General features: G+C 39.1%; 1 protein-coding gene across 2 annotated transcripts in view; it reads left to right on the top strand.

Annotated features, from left to right (window-relative positions):
- The window catches only part of LOC109401910 (adenylate cyclase type 9), a 92,466-nt gene that overhangs the window by 53,661 nt on the left and 19,392 nt on the right, over positions 1-19,413 (top strand). Inside the window, exons 1-2 of one of the 2 annotated variants that reach the window (XM_062844705.1) lie at positions 2,950-3,225; positions 3,364-3,711. The exons of the other annotated variant lie outside the window; for it this stretch is intronic. The gene's annotated coding sequence lies outside the window, so the exon portion shown is untranslated. Of the gene's footprint in view, positions 1-2,949; positions 3,226-3,363; positions 3,712-19,413 lie in introns of those variants that run through there. 2 annotated transcript variants of the gene reach the window in all.

Below are 19,413 nucleotides of genomic sequence, written 5' to 3'. Positions count from 1 at the left end.
TCATTTTTGTCACAAAAACTCAAATATCTCAAAACCCTATCTTTTTACCAATGTAATTTTTTAGGGAAAACGGTCCATTGTATTAGCAATCTACCATAAAAATTTGGTGATGATAAACTAATAAACAAAAAAGTTATGACAATTCAAACATTCCACTATTTTCACATTTAGTAATAATTCTTTTTAGTGTAAATTATTTCGGCCGGAAAGCGCAGTTTGATGCTGATTTTATTGTTAATGGCCTTGCGTGAGTAAAACAATCTGTTTTTATTATGTATTATGTATATTATATGTACAGTACTGTTCCGATTTTATCACGCCCTCCGCGCATTAGTCGTTTATTGATTAATTTGCTGTTACATTTGAGGACAAGTGTTTTCCCTCTTCTTCAAGATGAATGTTGAAAGCGTGTTTTGCAACGTTAAAAATATTGAAATGGGTATAAATGTTGAAGTATATTTCAAAGCATTTTTGAAAAGAGGCGTGATTAAATTGTTTAAACAGATGTCGCTGATGGTACGGTGGCATGACTCTCTGCACTTAGCACTTCTGGCAATTTCTCAGTTGTTGTCGTTTTCGAACTTCCTGCGCCCTGCTTTACCGATGATATACAGATGGCTCGTTTGTCAAAGTCTAGACGGCAGGACGTGCAAATGCGTAAATTTGTATTCAATTTGGGCATAACCAGTCTCTTTCAGTTTATCTATGAGATTTCGTAACTCTTTTGAACATTTTTTTTTCACAAGCGGTCTACAAGAGAGCGTTGAGTTGAAGACCTTTGAGAAAGCGACTGTTCATGTTGTTCGTTAGATTATAATAAACAAAATCACTTATTAGTTTTAACTGACTAGTTTGGTGTTGTTTGCTTGGACGAAGAAAAAATTTACTATAAAATTTTTATACAGTAAGGTGGCCCACACTTATATGAAAAACAAAAATTTCGAAAAATGCCAAGTCTTACCTTCTAAATCAGTTGTTTTGGAGTCCCAGAAGCTACGTTCAAAATTTGAGCAAAATCGGTTGAGCCTAAGGGGGCGCTCAAAACGCTTGAAGTTTGTATGGGAAAACTTGGCCAAATGTATGCAGAAATTTTAAGTTTTCGAATTTTGCCGCCAGGTGGCGCTGTAAGCGTTCAATAATCAAACCCTTTGGTCTTATTGTAGGTGACTATATGCCAAACAACTTTGTCGAAGACCGCAAAGTGATCCAACTTCTGTGAAAAAAGTTATACCCTTGGTAAAGTGAGGATAAACTTTATTGTTGTTTTTCCAATACATGTAAAAGAATAATATCAATAATGAAATCTCACTACTTTGCCTCACTTTGCCTAGGGTATAACTTTTTTCACAGGCGTCGGATCACTTTGCGGTCTTCGACAAAGTTGTTTGGCATATAGTCACCTACAATAATACCAAAGGGTTTGATTATTGAACGCTTACAGCGCCACCTAGCGGCAAAATTAGAAAACTTAAAATTTCTACATTTGGCCAAGTTTTCCCATATAAACTTCAAGCGTTTTGAGCGCCCCCTTAGGCTCAACCGATTTTACTCAAATTTTGAACGTAGCTTCTGGGAGTCCTAAACAACTTATTTAGAAGGTAAGACTTAGCATTTTTCGAAATTTTTGCTTTTCATATAAGTGTGGGCCACCCTAGTATACAGACAAACAAACGTAACACTGACGAAATTTTCATTGACCACGCCTTTAACGATCATTTTGAATCTTGGATGTGGCTTTCATAACCAGAAGAGTGCCCATCGTTTTTCTTTGCGTTTGACGTTTCACACTAGCGCCTTCTGATGACGATATTGCACAACGCAGTGTTTCGTGAAACATTTCCACCAGGTGGTGGTAGTGTGAACTGGGCGATGGATTTTCACGAAAATTGTTCTAGGCGTTTTGTCTGTTTGTCTGTGGTATGTACCTCTCATGCATTTGTTGTTGTTGAAGTTACTCGCATTTTTCCGATCATAAAGTCTGTTCTCTAAGGGCCGATTTCTTCACCTCGGCTTAACCCGTAAGCCAGGCTTACCCATATAGTTAAACCTGGCTTAACGCCTAAGCCAGGGTGAAGAAATCGACCCTAAGAGGTATTTTTTTGCAGATCAACTAGACGTATACGCGTATATATAAAACTTTTATTATGCAGCTTTCGTCTTCAAAATAAGTTTAATTCCATTTTTCTTATGATCAACAGCTTTTCAACACTATCAAGGGATTTTTTCACCAGTCACGTACAATAAAAAGTATGACAATCTCAATATTTTTGATCACAACACTGGATCGCGTGTAAGGTTCAAATAGATACTATAGTAATTATAAATAATCAAACAAAAATATCATGAAAACAACTTGTTTAATTCATGCGGTAGCCTTTACAATAAAATCAGCATCAAAATATAGTTCTCGAAATAATTTACACAGAAAAAAATTTTTTTTTGTTACTAAATGTAAAAATTGTGAAATGTTTGAAATGTCATAACTTTTTTGTTTATCAGTTTACCATCACCAAAGTTTTATGGTAGATAGCTGATATAATGGGCCATTTTCCCTAAAAAATTGACGTTGGTAAAAAGATAGGGTTCTGAGATATTTGAGTTTTTGTGACAAAGATCATATTTTTTTATAGTAAAAAAAGAAATTTTTTACAGTGTATATTTTCTAAGGAATCATCATTTAGTTATCTAACTTTGCTGAAAAATTCATAACAATCGAACAATCCGTTTTTGCTGTACAGCTTTTAGAATATTTTTGAACTATTTTCGCATACACCCTTTTGAAAAGTTAGTCGTGAGTGAATATGAAGGTTTGATATCGAAAAATGGCGATTTAGATGAAATTGAAAAACTGTGCAAAGTTTCAGATATTTTTGAAATGGTCGCTCAGGATCGACTGACATGACTCCGTGGAATTCCTCTGCTGCGCTCCGTTCGTCGTAGTATTTCGTACGCCTCACTTACCATAGGAACAAGCAGGCACTCGCTCGGTTCGGGCTGGTCGGTACGGTCGCAAGGGGAGCAACTTTTAACGAGTAAGATTCTGATATCGCAATTAAAACAAAAACAACCAATTTGCGTTTGAAACCGAGGAAGACGGCGACGACGACGACCAAGTGAGGCCAGAAGGATGGGTTGTTTCCGAACACGGTATCGAACCCGGGAATTTTGCCGCAGCAGCACCCAGCACCAACGCAGCAGTAAATTAGCATTGGAGACCAATTAGTGGTACTTTGCTGTCTTATCGTGTCTTATCAGAAGAAACCGAGAAGAAGCCGGCGACGACGGTGGTGGTGGGGAAGAAGAAGACCGTGTTCACCGTGGAATGATTAAACAAAAAAGCAAGTAATAATACACGCGTTTCAGATCGTCATGGTGCTGCTCCGTGTCGTATTCGTATTGTTGGAAAGTGAACTTAGAAGAAATGCTTACTAATTAAAACGAGTACGCTGCCCATGCCTAGAGTGTGCCTAGAGTCAGTGAGTGAAGTGCAGTGGAGGACAATCGACACAGTTAGGTACGCTGAATAATACGCTCGTGTGTCAGTCAAACGACCATCGTGCGCGCGCTAATCAACGAAAACGAACCACGGTGTGGTGTTATCTTGATGAAATTGCAATCAACGGAGCTGTCCGCTGGATGGATTTAGATGGTGTCAGTGTTTTTTGACTCTTTTGCCAGGATGATGCGGGCTCGGAGAGATATGATCTTGCGGTAAGCTTCTGGAAGTGCAGTTTTGGGGGAAAATATCGTTGAACTTCATTTTTTGAATTACTACCATGTTCATAGGTGGGGCATGTGTTAATTCAATGTTTACCCAGTACAATCAGTACAACATATAGCTAATCCATCAACTCAGGAGGAATCAGTTCCATCTGCCAAAGTTTCCTTGAAAAATTCTTTAAGGAATTGATTTAGAAAATCCTTACGAGTTTTCTTAAGATCACCTTCTAGAGATTTATTAAAAATCATTAACCCTTCCGTTACCAACCCTCCCTAACGAGAGTGCGAAAAAATACTCTTTTCGTTATAACTTATTTGTTTTTCAATATTTTTCGACCAAATTTTGACACAATAAGTGGATATCCTTCTTATTTAAGGATTTGCTAGGGATTATTGGAATGGCCACCTAATTCCGGAGTTATTCCGGAATCAAAATGGGTCATTCGATTTGGCCATTTTGGAAAAAGTAAATTTTCGATATGAGAGCCGTTCAGTTTTCAGACCTAAGTGCACTAGAATGATAGAAAAATTTGTGTAGAAGCCCATCCCGGTCACTATGTGCCTGGAACCTGTTTTACGGATGTTCCGGGGAGCCGGTTCAGGGGTCAATTTTTGAATATGATTCAATACCATCATGCGACACCTCAAACTTCGTGGTTTTTCAAGATTCTATACTGTTTTGGCGTTGTCTGAAATACTGTTGGCCATTTTGGAACCGGTATTCGGATTTCCCGGGAATCGATTCCGGTGGTTCCGGGGTCAATTTTTCGAAGATGAACACCTGGCATTCCTACGGAAGTTCTTCCAGGAATTCCTCTGGAAATTCCTCCAGGAATTCCTCCGGAAATTTCTCTAGGAATTCCTCCGGAAATTCCTCCAGGAATTCCTCCCAAAAATTCCTCCAGGATTTTCTCCGAGAATTCCTCCAGGAATTCCTCCGGAAAATCCCCCAGGAATTTCTCCGGAAATTCCTCCAGAAATTCCTCCGGAAATTCCTCCAAGAACTCCTCCGGAAATTCGTCCAGGAATTCCTCCGGAAATTCCTCTAGGAATTCCTCCGGAAATTTCTCTAGGAATTCCTCTGGAAGTTCCTCCAGGAATTTCTCTGAAAGTTCCTCCAGGCGTTCCTCCCGGAAACGATTGGTGGAACTCCCAGGAAGAATTCTTGGGGGAACACCCGGAGGGACTCCTACAAGTATTCCTTGACGAACTTCTGGAGGAGCTCTTGAGGCAATTCCAGAAGAAACTCCCGCAAGAATTTCCAGAGAGAATTCCTGGAGGAATTCCCAGAGGAATTTTCGAAGGAACTCCTGGAGAAAATGTTAGAGGAATTCCCGGAATATTTTTTTAAGGAACTCCCGGAGAAATTTCTGTAAGAACTCCTGGAGGAAAATTTAGAGGAATTTCCTGAGGAACTCGTGCAGAAACTTTCGGTCGGAGGAGTCCCTAGAGGAACTTCCTGGGACAACTCCTGGAAGAACTTCTAAAGGAATTCCTAGAGGAACTCCTGGAAGGATTCCGGGAGGAAGTTCTGAAGGAATTCCCTGAGGAATGCTCGGTGGTATTCCCAGAGGAACTCCTGGAAGAACTTACTGGGAGAATCCCTGAAGAAATTTCTCAATGAACTATAGGAGGATTTTTTTTTTGTGAAGCATTAAGTAAAAATTCACAAAAAAAGGAGGAATTTTCGAAAAAACTCCTGGCGGAATATTTTGAGGAAATTCCTGGTGGAATCCTTGGAAAATTTCCCGAAGGAAGTCTCGGAGGAATCCTCATAAAAACTCATAAAAACTTCAGGGGGAACTTCCTGGAGAAATTCTTGGAGGAACTTTCGGAGGAATTCACGGAGGAGCTCCTGAAGGAATCTTTGGTGGAATTTTGGAGATATTCTTTAGGTGATACCTGTTTGAATTTTCGGAAGAAACTTCTGGAGGAACCTCCGGGGTTTGTGGAGGTAACTTGTGCAAGAGCGTTCAGAAGCATTTTACGCGAAATCACCCGAAACGAGTTTTTGGAAAATTCTCTGTAATTAATTTCTGGAGGAACCCTTACAATATCCAGGAAGCATGTCTTAAAGGAATTCTTGGATGAAACCCCGGAATCAAATCACCATAAGCAACTCCTGGAGGAATTCCGAAAAGGAATTCCTCTGACACTTTTTGGAGGAAACTCCTAGGGTAATCCTCGGAATGAGTTTTTGGTAACCTCGCTGGATTGAATAAACTGGATGAACATCCTTCAAATGAAATCTCCTGGATGAATTCCGGAGGGAATACTTTGGAGAGTTTGCGGAATTCCATGAGGAATCTCCGGAAGGCATTCCTGGATGCATTCTCAGAATGAATACCCAACAGTGGCAGTTTCTGGTTAAAAGCATAAATATACGGATAGCAATCACCGGAACCGATTCCCGGGAAATCCGAATTCCGGTTCCAAAATGGCCAACAGTATTTCAGGCAACACCAAAATAGTATAGAATGATGCATCTTGAAAAACCACGACGTTTGAGGTGTCGCATGATGGTATTGAATCATATTCAAAAATTGACCCCGGGACCGGTTGCCCGGAACATCCGTAAAACGGGTTTCAAGGCACGTAGGGACCGGGATGGACTTTCAGACAAATTTTTCTATCATTCTAGTGCACTTAGATCTGAAAACTGAACGGCTCTCATATCGAAAATTTACTTTTTCTAAAATGGCCAAGTCGAATGACCCATTTTGATTCCGGAATAACTCCGGAACCAGCCGCTTATTGTGTCAAAATTTGGTCGAACAATATTGGAAAACAAAAAAGTTATAACGAAATGAGTATTTTTTTTGCACTCTCATTAGGGGGGGTTGGTAACGGAAGAGTTAAAATCATTAAAATTTCCTTAAGAAGTTCTTTCAGAAATTCCTTCAGAAATTTCTCCACTGATTATTTAGATTTTTTATGGATTCCTTTAAGAATTGCCCTATGGCATTCATATTTTTTTTTCAATGATCCTTTAAAAAATTCTCCAGTGGTTCCTTCAGATATGTCATTAAGAATTTCTTCAGAAACTTCAACATGCATTCGTTTTGGAAATTCCCCATGGATCCCTTCTAAAGTTTCTCCTGTTATTACTTCAGACATTCTTCTAGAGTGCCCATTAGAAAATCCTTCTGAATGAATCAGAAGTTTCTACAGGGATTTCTTCATAATTTTATCCAGCCCCAAAGCTGGTTCATCTCCGCATTCAGAAGATCTTTTGAAGATTTTTCAAAAATTCCTTCAATCATCGATTATATTTCAGAAAATATTCCGGTGGTTTCTTTAGGAATTCTTGCAGGTATTTTTTCACGAACTCCTCCGAAGATTTCCTTGAGAATTTCTTCAGGGAAATATCCGCAGGAATGGCTCTAGAAAATCCAACAAAAATTGCACCAGAGATTCTTGCATTATTACTTTCAATGATTCTATAGCAGAAAATACTCCAAAGATTTCAGCAGAAATTCATACAAAAGTTCATTATGAAACTGCTTTTGATTCTGCAGGATGGGATTCCTTTAAAGATTGATGCAGATATTTTTTTTCAGCTGTCTTTCCAGAAATTGCACAACAAATGATAGAGGAATTTTTGAATTTCTGAAGAAATTCCTTAAGGATTTTCTGAAGAAATGCCCAAGAAATTTCTAAAGCACTTTCTGGAAAAATCCCTGGAATAATCCTTGGAGGAATACCTGGAGGAATTTGCCGAGTTACCGCTCTAGAAATTCCTAAAGAATTTCATGAGGAACTTTTGGAAAAAAACCTGGAACTGATTCCAAGGAAAAACTCCATTAGCAATTTCTTAAGCAACTTCTGGAGACATTTCTTAAAGACATTTTTGGGGTAGTTTCTGAGGAAAACCCGGAAGAGGTTTGTAACTGAACACTATGTACAGACATTACTTAAGGAGTTTATGAAGAAACCTCTGGTGAAATTTCTAAAGCAATCCCCGAGAGAAATCCTGGAGATACCTTAAGGGGAAATGCTTGGTAGAATTTTTTGCACAATTTCTCAAGATGTGCTGAAATTTTTAAAAACCAAAGTCCTGAAGGAGTCATTCAAGGAATCCTTGAGAAAAGTTCTGAAGGAAAAGATGTTTTTAAGGATTTAAATGAATATTAGGAAAGCCAAAGAACCATTTCCAGGTACTTTTAGAATTAAGTCTTGAAAACATTCTTGAGAAGTGTTAAGGATTAAATCTCTAGAAAAACTCCTGTAGGATCACATGCGACATGTCTGGAAGAATTCACGAAGAAAAGCCCGAGTAAATCCTAATATATCCTATAATCTGGGGAAAGTTTAGGAAAAATCCCTGAAAAAACTTTTAAAAGAACCTTTTGAGAATTTTCTAGAGGAATTTCTTGAGAAATGTTATGCAATAATTCATGGAGGAATTATACAGGTAATGTCCGAGGAAATCCTTGGAATAGTTCTCCCAGAATAACATGTGGAGGAAAACCTAAAACAAAATCTCTCCGGAAGTCCAAACCGTAAAAAAACAAGATCACGAAACGTCAAAGACTAAGAAAAATGTATTCTACCAACCATGGCTTGCAATGTCCCCCTTCACGGTGTGTCCACAAATTTGTTTCAAGTCTCCTCCAGGAGATTCTTCTGGGATTTTCAGGGAGTTTTTGATGAGATTCTTTCTGAGATTCCTTCAGATGGGGGTTGAGGTTTCAGGAGTTTTTTTTCTGAGATTCCCAAAGAGGTTCCGCCTAGAATTCCTTCAAGAGCTTTGGCCAGGATTCCTCCAGAAAGTACCCCCGGGATTCTTCCAGAAATTCTATCCTGGATTTCTTAAGGAATATTTTCTGAGATTACTTCAGGAGTTTCTTTAAAACTCCTTCCGAAGTTTCTCTTGAAATGTGTTCTGAAGAATTCCTTCTAGGACTACCGCAGTCATTTTTCCTAAGATTCTTCAAGGCTTCTCTACAAATATATTCTTGGGTATCTCTAGGATTTCCATATGTGTTCTATTCCTCCATCCGGGATTCTTTTTGGAATTCCTTAAAAAATCCTTTTGGGATCCGTTTTAAGATTCCTAAAAGGTTCCTCCAGGAACTCCTTCAAGATATTCTTCAGAGATTACTTCTGGGACTTCAAAGGGTTTTCTTCCAGGATTTCTCAAGGAGTTCCGGGAACCCTCCAGGAACATCATCATAGATTCTCCCTATAATTTCCTTCAGAATGTCTTCAGAAGTTTTTTACTTCCAGAAGGTATTCCTGGTAAATATTCGTGGGAATTCCAGTAATTTTACCCAGGATTTCTTCCTGGATTACTCCAGGAGTTCTCTCCGTCGTCTTCCAGGTGAGACTTTCAGGATTTCTTCATGAATTCTTTCTGAGATTCTTCCAGGAATCTCACAATAACTTCTTTCAGTATTCCTCCCAAAACTTATTCGGAATTCTTCCAGGAGCTCCTTCCGGGTACTACTTTTGGGATTGCTTCAAGAACTGCTTCCATGATTCTGCTTCTCGAATTTCGTCAGGAACTCCTTCCAGGATTAATTTGGAAATTTTTTGGGTCTCTCTCTCCTATTGAATTGTTATGGTAATTTATTTAGGAATACACCCACGGTTTTTTTTTTAAATTATTTGTATAACTCCCTCAAAAATTCTCCTTAGAACTTATTCAGGATTTCTTTTTAAGATTTCTCCAGGTATTTTTCCAGGAGTCTTCTAAGGAATTATCCCAAACATATCTCAATGAACTTTTACAAGGAATTTCTCTCAGAAGTTAAGCTGCGAATGCTTCTTCTAAGGATGCATCGTGGAACTCTTTCAAGCTTTAGTTTTTGAACATCTCCCACGATTTTTCCATGGACTCCTCCAAGAATTCTTCTGAGGACTCATTCAGGCATTCGTTGTATAATTCCTTTTGGCATAACTCCTAGGATTCCTTTTAGAGATTAAAGTAATTCCTACCAGAATTCTTCAAACAATCATTCGAGGAACTTCTAAATTAATATATGCTGGAATGCTTTCTAAAAAACTTCGGGAGTTCTTCTAAGAATTATTCCACGAATTCCTTCAATGGTACAATTTTAAAAATCTACCAAGAGAATTCTTTCAATGGTTCTCCAGGAATTCTCCAAAGATTCTTCAGAATTTGTTCGGAAATTCTTCCAGGAGTTACTCTGGGAAATTCTTCAAAATGCTCTTTCTAGAACTCATCTTCAGATTCCTCCGGCATTATTCGAAGTATTTTCTCAGACATTTTTCGCTTGCTAAACACAGAATCCGCGTGGTAATGATGGTTGTAGCAACCGCGTGATGGGTTATCTAATAGCTTCTTGAAGCATTCTTTTGAAAAACTATCCAGAATTCTTCAAAGGACCTTTCCAAGCATTCATTCAAGAATTTCTCCAGATTTTCTTATAAAAAAAATACAAGAATTGTTTTACAAACATTTCCTAGAAATCCTTAACAAAATTATTCCAGATTCCTCCGGTAATTCATGAAAGGCCTAGCCCAAAATTTTCATTTCAGGATTTCTCAAGATTTTTTTCCTAAGATTATCTTAGGAATTCTTCAAAGGACTCCTCCAGACATTCTTCCAAGAAGATCTCCAAGAATTCCTTCTGTAATTCTTTAACATTCTGGATTATTTTTCCGGTGATCCGAAAAATCCGATCGTTTAGTATGAGTAGGTAGTACTAACACTCTTACGCCAAAAGTATAAGAGTTAGAATATGGCGTCCTTGGTAATAATTGTAGGAAAACAATAATCTACAAGTTTGTCGAACACCACATTTTAATATTAGGCTTCTGAACTGAGTTATAGACAAATGAGTCAAATGATTGCCAGATGATCGAAAACATCCTTGCCGCATATAAGTGTATTATGCTCGGTTCTATCGCCGGGGGCACATATGATTCCTAAGTCCCATTTAAAGGCACATTTTCTATTGTTTCCAGGAATTCTCAAGAAAAATATCTGAAGATTTTTCCAATACTTTCCAAGAATTTCTTGCAATTCTTCCAAGAATTCTCATGAGGATTTCTACATAGATTCTTCAAGGGGTTTCTCAAGAATATGTTGTCGATAAAAACGTTCGGTAGTCGGGGCCCGTAGCGTAGTGGCTACACGTTCACTTCATAAGTGGATGGTCATGGGTTCGATCCCAGCAATTTTTCGTCAGCTGCTCTTCCCCCCGAGAGCGGGGTCAGGTGTCCTCTCTTCTGAGCACCTATGCTCTAACGAACCCAGAAACTTGGATATCGGCTAATGGCAGTTCATAATGGACCCCCAATCGGGCTGGAAATGGAACAGGAGCCACACAGCAACATCGTGCTCATCATTCTACCACGGTCAGGGTAGAAAAGTGACAGCAGCGCAAAGGCTACCAGTTCGAATTAGAATTAGTGGAATTAAAATAGCGCTGTACAAAGTGTAAGTGCAGCCGCCAATTGGAATCGCTCACGTAGTGCCCTAGTGGACATAACAGCTGTAAATTAGTTGTTAAGTGGTCGAAGAATTAAAAAAAGTTCGGTAGTTCTTTCAAGGATTTGTTTAGAAATTCATTCAAAGATTACTCTGTAAATTCTTCCAAGAATGTCTTCAAGAATCCCCAAGAAATCTTTTCAATTTTTGTCCTTGTGTTTTTCAACGAACTTTTAAGAATTTCTCAAAACAATTCTTCAAAGAAATCGTTCAAGGGCTAGCTTTGTTATTCACCCAAGAATTCATCCAAAATAATAAAACGATTCCTCCAGAAATTTGTCCTCTGATTAATCATGTTATTTTCCAAGGTTTTCTTTGAAAATCATTTTACAAATTCCTGCCAAAAATATTACAAAAAAAATTCTAAATGTTCTTCCAAGCTTCATTTAAAAAAAACCCAAATTAATCCACCTAGTGGTGATAGTGCCTTTCTCGTCGAATATGTTCTCACGATCTTTCCGTCGACGTAAGTCCTGATTTTTTTTTTAAGAAAAGCAAGCATTTTATCAAAGCCATCATTGAATTGACATAAAACATATTGATGGCACATAGTCGTTATGTTTAACGTATAAGCGAGCTGAGTAATGTAAGACTTCTCAGTTGACTGCTTGAGCACCTTTACCAACACTGGAGGCTGATCAATATCAAGACGATTCTAACAAGCTAAGATGTAACTTTTTACGCAATCACAGATCACTTTGCGGTCTTCGACAAAGCTTTTTCGGCACATTTTGGGCTTTATTCTATTGACCGTTGAAAACAAGAATGATAGGTAGTAATCCAAGCAACACATATGTTATATAAAAGTTACGACAGCGCAAGTTTTGGTTGTATAGAATTTAATTTGACGTTATTCCAGTATAATGTTAGAATTACGTCAAATTAACTTCTATACAACCAAAACATGCGGTGTCGTAACTCTTATATAACATGTGTGTTGCTTGGGAAGTATAGTGAGACGTCTGTTTATATGTGGGTTTAATTTGTCAAGGATTTGTTCTCTTACACATATTTATCGCTTGCATTGATTTTATTTACTTTCGTAGTTCCGGAGATGTACCAAACGCTGGTTGTGCGTACAACTCTACCGGCAGTCTCTAATGTGGTATGAGCCTATTTTCTAGTTAACCATTCATCAGGTTATTAAAAAAAAGCCGTGATGTAGTGTATCGCATGGTACATTTAATTACTATAGATGCGGTACCGGAACAGGTTCCGGAGCACTACCGGGTCTCCCAAATATAGCCTGAGACTATTTCATTGCTAACGAGTATTAGGTTGCCTAAAAACATGATTAGCTTTATCTCATTCATGGGAATGGATCACTTTTACATTTGACCACTTCTAGTGGGACACCCAGAACTGGTTTCGGGACACTACCGATTGTTCAAAATATGATCTGAGGCTATGTTCTTACAAATCGATCATTGTGTTATCAAAAAAGCTGCTATTTCATGTACTGTCATACCCTGCGTATTCATCACTCTTTAATACGACATTTTTTTTATTCGACAATGTCACAATACGAATGATCCGATATTGTGCTGTTACTCACACCCGCAGCGGCTCCTCGTGCAGCTGCTACTTCCGGAAGTTCAAATTTGGTGCTTTGCGACACCTGATCCGTTTTGTGATCATCCGCAGTGAACTTCGGAAGTCAACAATCGTAAAAGGAACATGCTATCAATTCGTACCACCACAATATCTGTAGGATTTGTATTCAAAAACAATTCCTACGATCTAACCAAAAGCTAAAATATAGTTAGTTTATATTAAAATTTTACCTAGGTGATTTGACAGCAATCATTATCGAATTAGCGTGGTTTTATGGTACCACACGCATGGGTTTGGTTCAATTTCACATTTGACCGCTTTCGGTTCACATTTTATCACTTACCGATTGTCCCTGATGTGGTCGTAGACTAGTTTCATGCAAATTGTTAGTCAGTTTTCCTAAAAAGTCGCAAATTGATTGGTTTGGTTCACTTATATATTTGGCCATGTCAAGCGGGACATCCAGAACCGGTTCCGGACACGACCGGTTCAGATATGTTTTGAGAATATTTTCCTGCTTCTGTTCATCAAAATAACAAAAATGCCACTATTTGATATGTCGCATGCATGGGTTTGGTTAATTTTTATACTTGGCCACCTCCGAAGGGACATCTGGAACCGGTTCCGGAACACTACCGGTTCCAATATGGTTTAAAAATACTTTCCTGCTCACTGTTCATCAGATTATCTAAATAGCCGCGGTTTGATATGTCGCATGCATGGTTTTGGTTTAATTTTATTGATTGATTTGTTTTTATTAAAGAGACTTTCAGCCCATACGGTTGAATTTTATATTAAGCCGCTTCTGGCGGACACCTGGAACCGGTTCCGAAACACAACCAGTTCAGATATGGTCTGAGAATATTTTCCTGCTTACTGTTCATCAGGATATCAAAGAAGCCACTATTTGATATGTCGCATGCATGGGTTTGGTTAAATTTTATTCTTGGCCACCTCCGGCGGGACATCTGCAACCGGTTCCGGAACACTACCGGTTCCAATATGGTCTGAGAATGTTTTCCTGCTTACTGCTCATCAGGTTATCGAAAAAGCCGCAGTTTGATATGTCGCATGCATGAGTTTAGTCCACTTTTATGTTTGGCCACTTCCGGATGGACACCCGGAACCGGTTCCGGGACACTACCGGTTCAGATATGGCCTAGACTATTTTTCTGCTTACCGTTCATCAAGTTATCGAAAATGCCGTAGTTTGGTGTGTCGCATGGATGGGTTTGTAGTGTTTTCATATCTGGGTCCTTACTGGGGTACCGGTCCGGAACACCTAAATGGCCATATCTCCGGAACGGCTGGAACGATCCGAACCATTATCAATAGGAAACAATGGGACCAGATTCCGCGTCGAATGAACCGTCGGTCATTAAAATCGGTTGAGGTTTACTGCCAAAAAGTGATGTGAGTTTTTTTGTACACACACATACACACACACATACACACACACATACACACATACACACACAGACATCACCTCAATTCGTCGAGCTGAGTCGATTGGTATATGTGACTTGACCCTCCGAGCCTTCTATCAAAAAGTCATTTTTGAAGTGAACATATAGCCTTTCCAGTACACTTAGTGTACGAGAAAGGCAAAAAGAAATTCCTTAAAAAATTATTCTTACTTCCAGTAGTTCTTCCACTGATCTCTACAGGTATACTTCCAAAGATTTCTCAAGCATTTCATTCTAGGATTTTCTCAGAAATTCTTTCACAAATTCTTCTAGGCAACTTTTTCAAGATGTATTTAGGAGTTCTTGCAAAAATTGTTCCGGAAATTCTTCCAAAGGAATTTTTTCGAAGATTTTTTCCGGAATGCTTACGAAGACATCTCTGGGATTATTTTTAAATTCTCCCAAGGATTTCTTCAGAAATTCTTGTTGAGCTTTCTACAGAAGTTACTAAAGAAATTCTATGTAAGAAGTCCTACAAGTGTTCTTGGTTGAACTTATGAAGAAATCTTCGAAAGTATTCCTGTAGGGATTTTTTTTAAGAAATCCTTGAAGGTATCCTGTGCAAGAATTAGTTGGGAGTTTTCAGGATAAATCCGTGGACATATATGTCATTATTTCTGGAATCTTAGAGGACTTCTGGAAGATCCCCCGGAGAAATTCTTGAAGCAATTCAAGAAACACTTGCAAAAAGCATAAAAAGAAGTTATTAGAACAATTTCTGGAAGAGTGCTAGAGTTCCCAGTTGAAGATGTCGTGCAATATATATTTAATTTATTTTGAAGAGATGCTCTTGAAAGAAATTCCTGGAGGAAGTGCTAAAAAGCTTCTGGATTAATCTCAGTAATGAAGCTTGGAGAAATTCCTAGAAGAGTTCTTTGAAGTCTTTCTGGAGAATTCATTGGAAGATTGTTAGGAGGAATCCTTGCAAATACCCGGATAAACCACTTAAAGAAGTTCCAGAGATATCATTGGAAGAATTCGAGAATAATTGTTTGAAGGATTTCTATAAGAATTTCTGAAGGAGTCTTTGATTTTTCTAGAGGAATCCAACGATGTTTCACGTCACCTTAGTGAAACTAAGATAAATGCTACGATGCCCATGAAAGACACGTCTGGACAGTTACTGACCGACCCGGCTGACCAGTTGAAACGCTGGTTCGAGCACTTTAAAACCTTTTTCAAGTGTCGGTCACGCCATCAACACCTCAACATGATCCGCCAAGTGTTCGACGCATTACCCGTGTCAACACCGAAGCTCCATCAGTGCAGGAGATAGAAACAGCCATCCGTAGTATGAAATCTAACAGAGCGAATCAATGAATTCCAAGAGTCTCTCTACCTGGTGTTTATTGATTACGAAAAAGTTTTCGACCGTCACGGAAACATATGGGAAGACCTCAGGCGCAAAGGTCTCCCTGAGAAAATCATCGGCCTCATTGAAGCACAGTACAGGGCATTTTCGTGCAGAGTACTGCACAACGGTGTTTTGTCCGATCCCATCGGGGTCGTTGCTGATGTGAGGCAAGGATGTATACTATCACCGCTACTGTTCCTCATCGTAATCGACAAGATCCTGGTAGGTGCGATTGATCGTTAAGCAAATCGTGGGTTGCTGTGGCAGCCCATTACCATGGAGCACCTAAATTACTTCGAACTGGCTGATGACGTTGCTCTCCTAGCTCAACGGCGCTCTGATATGCAGAGCAAGCTCGATGATCTTACCAATCGTTCCTCAGCGGCAGGTCTTACCATCAACGTCAACAAGACCAAAGCGTTGGATGTAAACACGGTCAACCCTTCCAGCTTTACGGTAGCTGGGCAATCAGTGGAGAATGTTGACAGCTTCCAATATCTTGGTAGCGAAATGGCGACCGATGGTGGCACCAAGATCGACATAGGTGCACGGCTCAAGTAAGCGAGGGCTGCTTTTGCGAGTTTGAGAAATGTATGGAAAAACAACCAGATTAGTCGACGCTCCAAAATTCGAATTTTCAACTCCAACGTGAAATCTGTGCTGCTATACGCCAGTGAAACCTGGTGTGTATCAGTGGAGAATACTGAACGGGTGCAGGTCTTCATCGATAGATGCCTGTGGTCAGGGCCGGATTTAAGGGGGGGCCAGGGGGGCCATGGCCCCGGGCCCCCACATTTCAGGGGCCCCCACAAAATGTTACTTCAAATGGGAACCGAAAAAAAAATAGTGCTAGAAACATCTTGATTTAATTTTTATCACAAGTACTTCTACTCTCAAGATGTGTGTGAAATATTGTGCTTCAAATTAGAAAGAAGCAGATGTCTGCCTTTTAATAAAATTTCAAACTTTTCCAGAAAGTAGTTAAGATTTTTATGGTTTGAATTGATGACTCTTGTGAATGGCACAAGTAATTTTAACGAAAATATATGAGAAAATCTTCACCTGATTTCTAAATGAAATCTTGAACGCTATAGAATAGAGAGTCAAAAGGTTTCTGCTGACAATTCGTGCTTATTTCGGTCGAAAATTATTGGTGTTATTAAAAAAAAGAAAAAGCACTTTTCACCAGAATGACGAAAAAGCGAACAAAACCAGCGTGTCCGATTGTCATAATTGACTATATAAACAATCGGACATTCTTATTTTCTTCGATTTGTGAATCATTTTGGGAAAAGTGCTTTTTAGTTCTGGAGCCTTTGCCATCCTCAATTGAGCCTTAAGATTTGCAAGTTTTCCCACCAGAATAAAGAAAAGTTTTCATTGTAGAGTTTGATTTCGCTTACCAAACTTATAAATTATTCAAATCGAACTCCAGAATTGTTTAAATATTTCTTTGAAGGAACAAGCAAAAATTTTAGGTCGGATTTAGGCGGAGATCAGATCCGATTTTCTTCAATATGATTAAACCCATGACGAATTTTTCTTCCTGGCTTGAATGTGTAATTTAAGGCGAACTCTTAACAAATCCGTATGAAAATTGCAGTAGATATTTGTGGAGAAATTATTGAAAGATCCTGAAATATTTAAAGTTTTCCAAACCATTTTTGTTTAAATTGACTATAAATTCGTCCGCCGAAGAATATTATGAAATTTTACTTATATTTCTATTCAAAGTAAAACAGAAATTCCATCAGGAACTCATTATCGATTTCCGATGAAATTTTTTCAACAGCTTTTAGTAGAATTTCCGCTTAAATACCACTATGGATTTTTTGTTTCTTGAAGTTTCACAAGGAGTTCTTAACAATTATTCTGCACCAGAAACTCCTCCCGAACTCGCGTTAGGAATGTTTATGCTTAAGTTCCACAAAAAAAAGAAACCTGGTAATCGGTCAGCAACTCTATACATGTCATCAATGATTCCGCCAGAAATTCTATTTCGAGGTTGGCCTTAAAGATAGCGCTATAAATTTTATCTGAAATTTATCGAAAATGTATCCTATGAAATCTATTTTTAAATTTCTTAAAGGACTTTCCCGTGAATTTCTACTTGATCAATGAAATCTAATACAGTAGACGTTCGCTCGGTGCAAACGGTTTAACTGCAGTGCTTTTTAACTGCATGTCCGCTAAGTGCAACAATTTTGCAGTTATCACACCGCTATCTGTCAAAAACAAAACGTCAACAGAGTTGCGATGTTTTTTGGATGCACTACAGCTGCATTGCGATGTTTTTGAGTGCATTCTGGCTGCGTCCAACAGCAATTGACAACTGTTTGACGGCTGTCAGGCGTTGCAGTTAGCGAATTTTATTCGGTAACTGAAACGTAAACATGTTGCACTTATCGAACGTCTACTGTACTATGAACACTCTCGGATAAAGCGTAATTTACTTGATAAAATTTCTTTTACTTCAGACTAGATTTTCATATCTGGATCTCTGTTATGCTTAGTTTATAGTAGATGCCTTAATTATGGTTACGCTTGTTAAGCTAGATTATCATTTCTTCAATAACAACCCTTATTTTTGGAAGAATTTTCCATATTTTCTGGATTTTTCTACAATGAAAAAAAAAGTATCCTCTAAAAAGAGGGCCCCCACAACACTGTGGCCCCGGGCCCCCACATTTGTAAATTCGGCCCTGCCTGTGGTATATAATTCGTGCATGGTGGCCTCACAATTGGATCTCCAACGTAGAGCTCCATCGTCGATGTCATCAAAAGCCAATAGCGACAGAAATTCGGGAGCGAAAATGGAGGTGGGTCGGCCACACTCTCCGCAGGGGTGGAAACGAAATCTGCAGGCAACCGTTAGATTGGAACCCAGCAGGACATCGCATCAGAGGCAGACCCAGAGGCTCAAGGCGGAGCAGCCTCAACAACGAAATCAAGCAAGTCGTACCCAGGACTGAAAGTAAATAGTAAATGTTGAACTCAAAGTTGGCGTCAAATCTTTCCAAATCAAGTTGAATTGTACAACCAAATTTTAAGCAATTTGGCCTACAAAAACCTTCCTCCTTGACGAAGAGAACAAACCTGCCGAGGATACCCTTAGTCACCCTATTCAAAATCTTCTCTTATCAGCATTACCTCCTCCGTTCAATCGTATCGCATTCACCGTTTCTAATTTTAAATACAGAGATAAATCAATTTCCAGATGAAAAGATATTCTTCAAAGGAAGATTTACTGCCCACGATAGTGTCATACGTGAGGTGAGATTGAGCGATTGCTCACTGGGCGACCTGGTGAAGATTGGGAGATGGGTGAGTATAGAGTACAGCACGTGTCCTGTCACGGAGGAGATATTGGACCACTAGTAGGTAGTGATAAAGTCACCAAATCGCAGCACAGTTTGACTCACATTCATTTGTTGTTCTCTTACGTCGGATTGTTTTCGCTCAACATTAGTCGAAACACCAGCTCTCAAAGGGGTGTGTAGGAGATTCAGCCACACGATCGTGATGTTCATACACGCGAATCACGGCGCGGTGGTGGCGGCGGCAACTGCACGATAATGTTTCCCGTTGCGCTATTTGCAGCCAGATGCAAATCGTTCTAAAATTGCCCCGGTTTTAATTGACGAACGACGGGGATTGGTGGCTTGTGCGCTGCCTGGTTGTTCAATGTTCAGAGTTTATGATGGTCACGATTCGAATTTGAGTGTCGGTTGAGTTGATTTTAGATATTGCCGAAGGAAGGTGGCGATTGGAATATGAGTAATTGTTGGATTTACTGCACCCAATGAACGGGTTGAGGATATTGCTGTACTGAAATAAGTCATTCAATTATAAAAGAACCA

Source organism: Aedes albopictus, chromosome 1 (assembly GCF_035046485.1).
Source record: "Aedes albopictus strain Foshan chromosome 1, AalbF5, whole genome shotgun sequence".
NCBI classification, from domain to species: domain Eukaryota; kingdom Metazoa; phylum Arthropoda; class Insecta; order Diptera; family Culicidae; genus Aedes; species Aedes albopictus.
Note: the sequence above shows the minus strand (reverse complement) of the source record. Positions and strands in the feature narration are given on the sequence as shown.